The sequence below is a fragment of the Cervus elaphus genome, chromosome 25 (assembly GCF_910594005.1).
Source record: "Cervus elaphus chromosome 25, mCerEla1.1, whole genome shotgun sequence".
Taxonomy (NCBI): Eukaryota; Metazoa; Chordata; class Mammalia; order Artiodactyla; family Cervidae; genus Cervus; species Cervus elaphus.
The window spans coordinates 43,456,733-43,468,981 of NC_057839.1; the positions used below are offsets into that span (position 1 = coordinate 43,456,733).

General features: G+C 45.0%; 1 protein-coding gene across 9 annotated transcripts in view; it reads right to left on the reverse strand.

Annotated features, from left to right (window-relative positions):
• The window catches only part of PDZD2 (PDZ domain containing 2), a 255,476-nt gene that overhangs the window by 65,466 nt on the left and 177,761 nt on the right, over positions 1-12,249 (reverse strand). Inside the window, exon 1 of one of the 9 annotated variants that reach the window (XM_043887466.1) lies at positions 3,840-3,854. The exons of the other annotated variants lie outside the window; for them this stretch is intronic. The gene's annotated coding sequence lies outside the window, so the exon portion shown is untranslated. Of the gene's footprint in view, positions 1-3,839; positions 3,855-12,249 lie in introns of those variants that run through there. 9 annotated transcript variants of the gene reach the window in all.

Sequence of the window (12,249 nt, forward strand, 5' to 3'; positions counted from 1 at the left end):
AAAAAAAAATCTGCAGATGTGACAGAAGACACCCAAGCTCCAAATCCCTGGGAAGCTGTGTTGGCTCATCCCCTGGGTCAGCATCTACAGACAGGGGATCGTGGTGATTTCTCTTTCATGCCTCAGTCACACTAAGCTTATTTTTAGGCTGCCAGAGGAAGCTCATTTTCCAAATCTCTGGGGCAGATGTTCGAGTGACCAAAGGAGAACCAGATGGCCATCAGAGAGGCCAGTGCTGGGAATGAATAACCATTCAGAAAAAAAGGAATCGGAACAACAATAAATCAGCCAAAAGGAGCAAGGAGCCTGTGAGTTGACTGCAGAAATTAAAACACAAATCTCCTGCTTCACTAGGCTCGTTGCTTTCCAACAAAGAGACTAACTCAGGACTGAAGAGGAAAACAGTAAAACTGGAACATAGAGCTGCACCCCCACTCCCACCCCCATGCTCTGGTCTACACGGAGTGTCAGATGCAGCTGGGGGAGAAACAGCAGCTGATGTAAACCGAGGCGCTCAGGCTGGCTCCGCAAATGAAATAATATTGTCCTTGTTCTATCTGAGTCCATTTCCCATTTCCTTCCATTTATCATCCCCAAACAATGTGAACGGGCTTAACATGCTTCGTTGGTGAATACTTGGGTGACTCTCATGCATACAAATTAAGTTGATCTCGTGGTCCTTTTAGAAAGGTGGGGCAAAGAAATCACCCTTAAGGGCAGAGAAATGTAATCAGTCATTGGTCCTTCCCATGGTGGGTTTGTCTGTGTCACCTTCCCAAGGAGAGGACAGTGTCCTCCAGGGACTCTCAGTTCATCAAAAATAACAGGAGACGCAGATGCAAGAAGGAGGATCTGCACATGTCCCTCCTTGGTATCAGTTTCAAGTTGGGCAAGGCGGATCCAGACATCCTCTCCAAAGCAGGGAGCTCTCACTCTCTCCATGTCCCCATGACCTACTGAGAATACTGGGGTCTGCAGCTCTTCTTTGGGTTTGTGGGCTGGCGAATGAGGGCAGACCCTTGGGTCATTTCTCAGCAGGAGCTGGTCTTGGACACATCTCTGGGAGCAGCAGAATACTTTACCCTCAATTCCACAATGCTAACATTGAGGCTGTGTTTGCGTATGTAGGGAAACCTCAAGACACACAAAAAGTAGACAGTGAAGGGCTATCAAAAAAGAAAGGCCTAAGAAGTAAACAGGAAGATTGGCAGGAAAGAAAATCAGAGATGAACTATCTGAAGTGCCCTAATGCGACTGCTGAGTCAAATCCAATTCAGCAGTAACAGTAAACACGCCTGAGTTCTCCAACGCCTTTTTTCTATGCAAACATTTTAGAGGAAGTCTTACATGATCCTATGGCTTATTGTCATAGAAAAAGGCTGTTTTAACTGGACATGCCTTTTAGGCAAGTTTTAGGTAAACAGTAACTGGTCGTGTTGGGGACAATGTGGTGAGGTTTTGGTCTGCTGCCAAGTTCCAGGCAGTATCCTAAGGTCTTCTGCTGCCTCTTCCAGTTCAATGGGAGCTGTACTCCAAGGTCCTTATTCTCCAGAAGTGGCACTGAGTTTATGCTGATTCTATGGGGTATGTTTCTAAGGGCATGTATTTCTTAAAGAATGGGACTGGCAAGCTGAGACAGATTCTGTGGAGCCCACATGCGGAGCAGCAACAGGAGAGGCAGTCCTGAGCTCACATAGCATCTCCCACAGCTGGGGTCAGCGAGCTGCTGCCTGGGGGCCAGATCTGACCCCACACCTGTTTTTGTAAAGTTTTACTGGAACACAGTCATACCCATTAGTTCGCTTATTGCCTACTGTGGCTTTTGCACCACAAAGGCAGAGGTGAATGGCTGCAGTGGGAATGGTTTGGCCAGCAAAGCCTCAGATATTTATGATGTGGTTTTTACAACTGCTGACTGCTCATCTGTAGGAATAATTCATACCTTAGCCCTACCCACTGCCCCACTTTCATCCCTATCTGAAGTCATTGGGAACAAACTGGAGAATTTTTTGGAAACAACTTTATGAGTTGAAGGGAAAGTACTGACAAGCAGAAGCACTTTAAAGAAGTTGCTACTGGAGCCGAGGCTTACTGGTCTACCATGGTATTCTAAAACATCTTTGTCGTCCAGGCTTTTATGGTTTTATCTTTAAATTTTGTTTTAGGACTTCCCTGGTGGTTCAGTGGTTAAGAATCTGCCTGCCAATTCAGGGGACATATGTTCGATTCCTGGTCTGGGATGATTCCACATACTGCAGAACAACTAAGCTTGTGAGCTGCAACTACTGAAGCCTGTGTGCCCTAGAGCCTGTGTTCCGCAACAAGGGAAGCCACCACAATGGGAAGCTCATGTATCGCAACTAGAGAGTAGCCCCCGCTTGCTGAAACCAGAGAAAGCCTGCACACAGCAACGCAGACCCAGCGCAGCCAAAAATAAATGAATAAAATACATTTTCAATGAATTTCATTTAAAAATTATTCTGATAAGAAACTCATCTGAAGTAACAAAAATTCTCTTTTCAAAGTGCACATACTTTGCAAGTGTCACTGGGCCACAAATTGAACTGGTTTGATCAGATTACATTGTTAACATTTTTGATATCATTTTGGGTACGAGCACGTATTGCTTGCTTACTGATGAACAAGAAACAGGAAGGGTTTTGTTCATGTTTTGGTCTCTGTTGTTGGTGATGGTGGTCAGAAAAGGGGTGAAAACGGCCTGGAGAAGCAAAAAGCAGAAGCTTCTTGGAAGGGTGCAACCTGTTGGGGGACAGAGGAGACCGTGGGTACCGCAGTGGGGGGTTTAGAATAGAAATGAGGACACTGGGCTCCAGGAAACTGGCAAGAGAGGGTCCAGCCAGGGAGGACGAGCAGATGACAGGAGGCTGGGAGGTTCAAAGGCAAACAAAATCAGGATTTCCCTGGTGGTCCAGTGGTTAAGAATCTGCCTTCCAATGCTGGGGACGCGGGTTCGATCCCTGCTTGGAGAACTAAGATCTCACATGCCAAGGGGCAACTAAGCCCGCACACCTCAACTAGAGAAGCCCTTGTGTGCTACAACTGGAGAAAGCCTGCACGTCTTAACTACTGAGATCAGGTGCTCGAGAGTCTGTGCTCCGCGACGAGAGAAGGCCACGTGCTGCAACAAGGAGCCTGGGCACCGCAGCAAAGAGCCTGCACACGCAGTGAAAACCCAGCACAACCACAATAATAACAACAATCTCAAAGGTAAACAAAATCTCACTTGAAATACTGTTTAGGACCACCCCTGCTTTCAGGGAGAGGAAAAAAAAAAAAGGAGAGGGGGAAGCAAACTCCCTTCTTGTTGGTAACCAAGGAGCTTTGCCTGCAGAGCCCAGCACTACTGTCTGCCGGCTGGCCTTGCTACACCTTCCTCCACTGACCGGCCACTGCTTCCTGCCTTTCCATCGTCGTGGCCATGACCCCTCCAGTCCAGGCTCTGCTGATGTCTCTGTGGAGCTACAGCAAAGACCTCTACCTCCATCTGCCTTTCTTCAGCCCAGCGCCTCCTCTACCTCACTGCCTGAGGAGCCCCAAAACAAAAACTCTAGCCCTAGCACTCAACTTTAAAGCCATCAATGAGAATACAACTTGTAAAATGAGCCACAGCTTTTTAGTGTGGAGCTAAAAGCAGGGGCTGAACATTTGTACTTAACTGATGAACTGCTGATCCCTGAACAAGCTTTAAAATCTCCTATTTGTGGACCACTGTACATGTTATTTTTCTACTCCAGGATGTCACCCACGCCTGTCGGTGTTCCTGTGAAAATCCTATGGAGTTTGCCAAATATCACCCCATCCACTGAGCCCTCCCCAACCCCTGGATGGAATGAGACATTCTTCTTCTAGGTCAATATAGTATACGGCTCCTAAAGATTTATTACACAGAGTTGGTGAATATAAAAGTATAGAAATAACTGAAATACATTATGGGATATGTGTAACAAATACTGTGAGAGAGGAAGACTGATTGCTACCTCTTGGTATTCCCCAAAACACTCAGCAAAGCACTTAGCATGTAGATGGTAATGTCAAGCTGGCTACAGTCCAGTGTTGGCTGGTACTATGACGGGGATGCCTGTGAGCCCACATTATCAACTTCTGAGGTTGTGTGTGGTGTCAGTGGGAAGACTGTTGGGAAGAATTAGAGATGTCTGCTCTAGGAGCTGAAGAGGGGGTTTGTGGTACCAGGCAGGCTACCTATCTGCCACAGCTAGCTTAAAAGATAATTCCACCAATATTTATTATTTGTGTTTCCGGGGGAAATAAATTTGAATATCAGCTTTACTAACACATTTTAGAAAACAACTCCCCCTTTATAAATCAGGAAGTGTCTTCTGATTTTTAAGTTCCAGAATGTGAGAAACAGACAAATGGAATTGGCAATCAGAGAAAGCACAGATGACAGGATGCTAGAGGGATTAGAAAACTCTCCGAGGAAGGAGGGCTGCAGAATCTCAATGGTCAAGAGTAGAAGGAAGGATATCTCAAGGCAAGGAGTAGAGGAAGAAGCAGAAAGGAGAGGCATGGTTTTTTTTCTTCTGCAAACATCATTCACGGAGCTAAATCAGTACTTACATAAAAAGCTAGGCAAGCAAAAGCAAGCAAACAAATAGCAAACAAAAAGCTAGGCAAGCAAACATGGTAACAATAGGGGGTGGGTGGGGAGAATTCTATTCATTTTAAATAGCTCTGCTTCTTTGAGAAATTTCTGCCCTGGATTCCAGAGAGGAACTTCTGATCTCTCATATTTTGCTCTGTATTTACTTCCAGGCTTTGTACTATCATGTTTCGTACAATGTGATGAAAAAATGGGAGGAAAAAAAAAAAAGGCCAGTTCCAAATCTTCCACTTCTCATAAAGTCTTCAAGTCAGGTCTGTTTTCTTTCTAGCATACAATGCATATTTGTCTAATTCATCTATGTCAAAGCGATTTTCCTGCAAAAGACCCAGCATGGTAACTGGAATTGAAACAAAGTGGAGATATTCTGCTTCTCTTAAGAGAGTGAGAATCTGTGTATCAGCAGCATCTCCATGTAAAATCTCAAAAGGCACACACATCTCACAGATTTCTGTTACCTTTTTAAAAGGCTCAACGAAGCTCATCAACAAGTAAGATGTATTACCTAAGATACATGGTACACAAATAGGTCATATCATCCTGTTTTTTCCCCCTGTGTAATTGCCATTATTTTGTCTATTTCAGTTTCATTTCTCAACTGCCACTTTCCTTCAATCTTAATATGTTCTACTTTACATTTTAATGTGCAGACCACAGACTTAAAACTCCCAGTGGACATACAAAACTAAATTAATAAGGATGATATTTCTAAGAGGAAAATTCATAATGAGGGAGAGGGCTAAAATACCATCTTGGTATACCTTAATACCCGAAAAACTGGAACCAACTTACCCAAAATGATAAAGTCACTTCCTGACCCCTACGGTGTTATTCTCATAAAAGAAATTAATTTTGGGGCAAAGAAACTTTATTACATGCCCATAAAATCCATATTTTATTTCCACTGGAATTTGAAGGAATTTTTCAGATCCAAAGACAATAATAAAGTGGACTGCATACTAAGGGGATTTCTTTAATGCATATTTCATATAGCTCCACGCTGTGATGTCAACCTTTATAGATTGTGTAGTCATCAGGCGCTCCCAACATAGGTTCATAAATTATAACTCTATGCTACTATACTAAAGTATACATACACTTTAAAACACAAATTCATATCAATGAATGACAAAACCCACTGAAATGTTGTGAAGTAATTAGCCTCCAACTAATAAAAAATAATAAAAAAAAAACCACAAAACAATCTAAAAAGAGATAAAACCTATACAACTTCTTCCCACACTCCAAGGGACCATCTGGCTGCTCCCTCCAGCTCCTGCCATCCCTGCCCTTCAACTACTCTGGAGACCCCTTCGCTAGGAGGCTGTAGAGAGAGAGAGAGACGCAGAGCGAAATCATGTCCGACTCTTGCAATCCTATGAACTGTAGCCTGCCAGGCTCCTCTGTCCGTGGGATTCTCCAGGCAAGAATACTGGAGCGGGTTGCCATTTCCTTCCCCAGGGGAACTTCCTAACCCAGGGACTAAACCCAGGTCTCCCGCATTGCAAGCAGATGCTTAACCGTCTGAGCTACGTGGGAAGCCCCAAAGCTAGTGAAAGTCGCTCAGTCGTGTGTGACTCTTTGTGACACCATGGACTATACAGCCCATGGAATTCTCTAGGTCAGAATGCTACAGTGGGTAGCCTTTCCCTTCTCCAGGAGATCTTCCCAACCCAGGGATTGAACCCATGTCTCCTGCATTGCAGGTGGATTCTTTACCAGCTGAGCCACAAGGGAAGCCAGGTTGAGGCTGTAGACTACAATATTTGCTGGCTTTTTTTTGGCTGCACCTTGAGACATGTGGAATTTCCCTGATCAGGGATCAAACCCATGCCCCCTGCATTGGAAGCATGGAGTCTTAACCACTAGACCACCGGGGAAGTCCAATATTCGCTTTTCTATACAAATCACTTAGGCTGTTTACTTCCTTGAGAACTGCAAATTGCTTAGATGAAAATGCATCACAAAGCCAGGTAACAAGTTGGAACAGGCCCCAGAAAATGTGCCACGGGAATAAGCCTAACTCAAACTTCAGCAGTTTTCTGGGTAATGCATCCAGGCCAAGCAATTATTCTTATTTCCACTCCCCCCACCTATTCAGATAATCACTTCATCTCCTTAAGTAGGAAACCAAACAAAACAAAAACCACCCCTGAATTAAAATCTTATTTTCTTAGACCAGCGATCCTTGCAGCCTTGTCTGTCTCATGTTGCTCTGGAGATTCCAAAGACCACAATGAGCTTCAGGCAGCCTTTTGAATGTGGCCTAAGCAACCTAAAGTGTTGCTTAAGGAAGATCTAGCTGCATTGAGATCTGCTACTTGGGGAAGTCTAGGGCCCTAAGGGGAAGGAGAGGGTCCGTTCACAGCTTGGGACAGTGGAGAGAAAAATACACAACTTGGGGGAATTATGGATCAGAAGGAGTTCCTGCCTGCTTGGGGCTGGTCAGGGGAACAATCCACCTCCTGCAATAACCACACCAGTCTACATCCCAGGAAATGGTGTCTGCAAAGGCAGCGAGAGCCAAGATGCACATGCCAAGTCTGTGTTCACAAAGGATCCAGTGTGGGCTTGAGTATCTGTGCTTCCAAGTTTCCCACAAGCAGCACAACCACCACAGCTTCTTTCTCTGCATCTCAAACTGCAGCAAGGACGGAGGCAGCAGGGAGCCTAAAAGCTCCTCTTATCTCAAGGCCAGGCACAGATCGGTACCTGGGCCGCATCCAGCCCCCAATCAGGAGATTCTTAGGAGCCCTGCCACTCTGTGGCATGCCTGGAAATTGCTATATGGCCAACAAAGGTGCTGAAGTTCCAATATGAAGAGCCACCTGATATGAAGAGGCAACTCATTGGAAAAAACCCTGATTCTGGGAAAGACTGAGGGCATGAGGAGAAGGGGGCAACAGAGGATAAGATGGTTGGATGGCATCACTGACTCAATGGACATGAGTTTGAGCAAATTCTGGGAAATAGTGAAGGACAGGGAAGCCTGGTGTGCTGCAGTCTATGGGGTCATAAAAAGTTGGCCATGACTGAGCAACTGAACAGTAATAATAACAACAAAGGTGTGTGGTCACATTGGCTGCTTTCTACAGTGGCCACTGTCTTTCAAAGGTTTGCTTTTTAAAATCTGGGTAAGCATCAGAATCACCTGGGAAGCTTCTGAAAACAGACCCCACTCAGATCTGCCAAATAGGCTTTCCAGGGTGGGACCTGGGGACAGATCAGCCTAAACCGGACCCTCCCTGTGCATTTTAACATCCACTCGAGCACGGAGATCCCTGAGTACACAGCCCTTCCCTTCATGTGTTTGTGAAGTGCGTTCACCTTTTCAGGGCTTTCTGCTTTTCCCTCATTGCTGCCTTGGCTGTAACAGGACTTGTCCAGTGGGACAGGTTTGTTCTCAGCGGAGCTCAGCGGTCTTCTCTCTCACCATGAATTTCTAGCATATAAAACACTAAGTATGGAGCAGCCACCCCAAGGCTCCTGGCGGCTTGACACTTTACACGACTGTGTACCAGAAGCTGCATCTTTGAGTTACGAGTTTTCTTCCCTGGGGCCTTTCTGGCTAGTCTTTCCACTGACATTTCACCACTTCACCAACTCGCTGGGGGCAGGCAATCCTTTATGGTGGTTGGTTTGTTTAAAGTTCCCTTTTCTAAATTCTTTTCCTAGCTGCTAGCAGCCTTCCAAGCTTAACCAAACAGAAAACGAGAAATCTACTCAGTTGTTAGGGCTTCCCTGGTGGCTCAGCTGGTAAAGAATCTGCCTGCAAAGTGGGAGACCTGGGTTTGACCCCTGGGTGGGGAAGATCCTCTGGAGAAGGGAACGGCTACCCACTCCAGCATTCTGGCCTGGAGAATTCCATGGACTCTACAATCCATGGGGTCACAAAGAGTCAGACATGACTGAGTGACTTTCACATAGACACTCACTTGTTAATGAGGTGGTTCCAGAGATATCATACTTTAAGGAAAGGGACATTGTTCTCCCAATGCTACACTTGGAAAAAAACAATTTCTGTATCACTGATATTTGTATCCCAGATGGAAACTCCCATAAGGGAGAGAGGCAGACACAAACAGTAAATGCCTACTAGGTACTAAGTCTATTGAGAATTCATGGTGTGCTGGGCAGGACAGGCAAAGTCAACAGAAGGTAACCAAGTCTTATGGTGAAGAGTATGCAGGGGCATTAAGGAAGGAGAGAGGGAATAACCATTCACCAGTCTGCCCACCTGTCCAAACACCCATCCATAATACGTACTGAGTCGACTGTGAATAAACCTGACATGAGGATCCCGTGGACTCTCCACTCATGGGAGGGAATGATATTAAACGAGCAGTCTCATGCATACATATGTCTTTACAATCTGTGATAAGGGTCATGAAGGAAAATATAGTATGTATTACAGACATGAGGATATTTGCATCCAGGAAAACTCCCTGGAAGAGGTGAGTCCTGAAGTTAGATAAGGAGACTATTCCTGACCCAGGGGCAGATAGAGGACTTCTCTGAGCAGTAACTGCTACTGCCCTGTGCTCAAGGGACGTGAGACCCAGCACCAGAGCCCACCGCTGTGCATCTGAGCAGCTCTAAAAACCCTGCACCTCAAGGCTTTAGGAAAACACAGTTGCTCCCCTTACAGAAAGCTCAGGGATATGGCTGATTCCTGTTGGTGTAGGGCAGAAGTCAGCACAGTATTGTAAAGCAATTATCCTTCAATTAAAAAAAATAACATTTTAGAAAAAGGAATCCCCCCCTCAAAAAAAAAAAAAAGCTCAAGGAGCTCTGAGCCAGTGTTTCTCGGCATTAATAGTTTCACTCTGTGAAGATCTGATTTTTCAGGCAGACCCTGGGACCTTCCTGCTTTAATACTAATCACAAGTTTACACACACTGTCCCTTGCATTAGCCTCTAAGTCTGATTCCCCAGAACGATCTAGCTCAGGCCCCAAACATCAGTCCCACTCTCTGACTCCTGTTAACAGCAGTGGCACCCTCACACACTTCAGTGAGAGTCCTCAGTGCCCAGGGAAACATTCACGAGCCAATTTATCAATTATTCAATGCAAATAAAACCCAAGAGCGCCTCTCCTCCTTTTTCTCCATATATAAACATATTAATTATTTCATATATATATATATATAGCACCCCACCTCCTCCCCAAAGATGCTGCCTTTTCCAAAAGACTGTGATTCAGTTTCTCACACCTCAGGGCTAAGCCATCAACAAACAGAGTCAAACACCCACATCAGACTTACAGAACCATAAGATCCAGTTTGGCTTGTCTTTCCTTTTGAAAGACGAACTCCTTTATTCCTTCTTTAACCTTAATAAACCCAAAGGTTCTCCAAGATTTTCCAAACCGGGGATTCCAAAAATATTAGAGCTGATTCCCTTCATGCCAAAGGAAGCCGGATACAGGTCTGCTGATTGATGTGCTAAACAAATCTTCCCAGCAGAGCTCCAACAATTGCAGATTTGGCAGCAACAATCATTACTTCCATTTTCATTTTTGTTTGTTTTTGTTAAAAATATAAAAAGGGTAAGACAGGTTCCTGATCACTTAAAAAGGAGGTATCACTCATTCCACACACTGTTATGTTAAAACCCTTTTTCTACTCTTCATTTTAAAAACAGCCACTCTCTCAGAAGGCCAGATACATATTTTTCCTTAAAAATCTTATTTTAAAAAAGATGATCTGGATGTAGACTATTATATATAGGATGGACAAACAACAAATTTCTACCTTAAAGCACAAGAAACTATATTCAATATCCTGTGATAAACCATAATGGAAAAGAACATGAAAAATATATGTATAACTGACTTCTGCTGTAAAGCAGAAATGAACACAACATTGTAAATCAACTGTGTGAAGGTGTCAGTCACTCAGTCGTGCCTGACTCTTTGCGATCCCAAGGACTGTAGCGCTCCAGGCCCTTCTGTGCATCAGATTCCCCAGGCAGGAATGCTGGAGTCGGTTGCCATGCCTGCCTCTAGGAATGAGGTATACCTGACTTCAAAAGTTTATAAATTTAAATATTTTCTTTCTCCTCCCAAAGAGACTGGGCTTCCCTGGTGGCTCAGATGGTAAAGAATCTGCCCACAATGTGGGAGACCTGGGTTCGATCTCTGGGATGGGAAGATCCCCTGGGATGGGAAGACCCCCAAAGAGATATGTAGCAACAAATAAATAGAACACAGCAGATGCTAAATGCCAGGGAAACAGAGATTAGCAGGTTTGGGGGTGTGCCAGGGAGGGTTGTATGTGTGCAGATGTGTGTGTGTGTGTGTGTGTTGGAGTTGGGGTGGGGTTGTATGTGTGCAGGTGTGTGTGTGTGTGTGTGTGTGTGTGTGTGTGTGTTTAGATCTGCCAGGAGCACAGACAGAAGGAAAGGAAGCACAGGCGGGCTGGATCTGACGGCTTCATGTTAAGCAGTTGTGATTTTAAAGCCAGCGTGACTGAGACACCTTGAAGGACTTTAAACCGAGTGACGTGGTCAGACTCTCATTTAAAAATTGCCACTGTCAGGCAGAAGACAAAGTGGAGAAGACAGACTTGAGAAAGAATGATCGATCGGGTGAATCAGGACCATAGTTAGTACAGGGGAGGGGACTAGACTTGGCTATTTCTGAGACCAACCTGGAGGTTTTTAAGATCAGATGTGGTGGAGGGAAGGGAGGGAGGACCCCCTCAATGAAGTCAGACCCCACTGAGATGGTGACAGTTATGCAAATAACTGTGGGATTTCACTGTCCCATCCCAGTTCTCTTTTTGCTGCCTTTACTCCTCACACTTGATACTCACCATATGGTTCTATTCTAAGCATGCATATGGCTCTATTCTAAGCATGGCTAGAGCTTTTTGAAGGGAAAATCTCATGGCTGTTTATTGCAGCCATGAAAAATAGATCACAGGGGTGCTCACTGCAGACCCTGAGCATTTGTATTACATTTGCTCCATTTAAGTGCTTGGGGTGTCCACAACTTAAGAGGTGTAGAAGAGTCAAAGTCAGACTCGAACTTGGCATCAGGTTTCATCATTATCTTCAGGGAAGTAAAAGGCTTTGTGACTTAGTTGATTAAAACAGTACCAAGTTTCTTTCATCTAAGTGGTTCACCGGTGTTTAAGGATCATAAAACAAAGTGTCTTGGATTATAAACATAAAACTAAAAAATAATTATTTCCCCCACCCCCCTCAGTAGTTCAGGACCTTTACAAGGCCCAGCAGGAGATTCTGGGCAGACTGTGAAGTTGGGAAAATGTCATGTGCTCACTTCCTGGCCCTGCAGGACTCTGTCTCATACCCAGGTCATCTGGCTTGAAACCAGAGCTCAAGAGAGTGGCTGACAGATGGTGGGCGTTTCGGCAAAGGTGACAAGCCAGGGAAGAAGGCTGGTATCCCTTCTCTGGGATGTTTTGTAAGGGGTGTGGAGCGGAAGGTGAGGTGAGGTGAGGGGTCTCTGGAGCACAGTGAAGGCAGAACTAACAGTCAAGGAAGGTCAGTGCTGGCTTCTCCACCAATGATAAGGGGTTCAAGATTTGCATTTGCGAGCTGGAGGTGACATAACGGAGAAACCCAGAAGGCAGCTCTGAAAT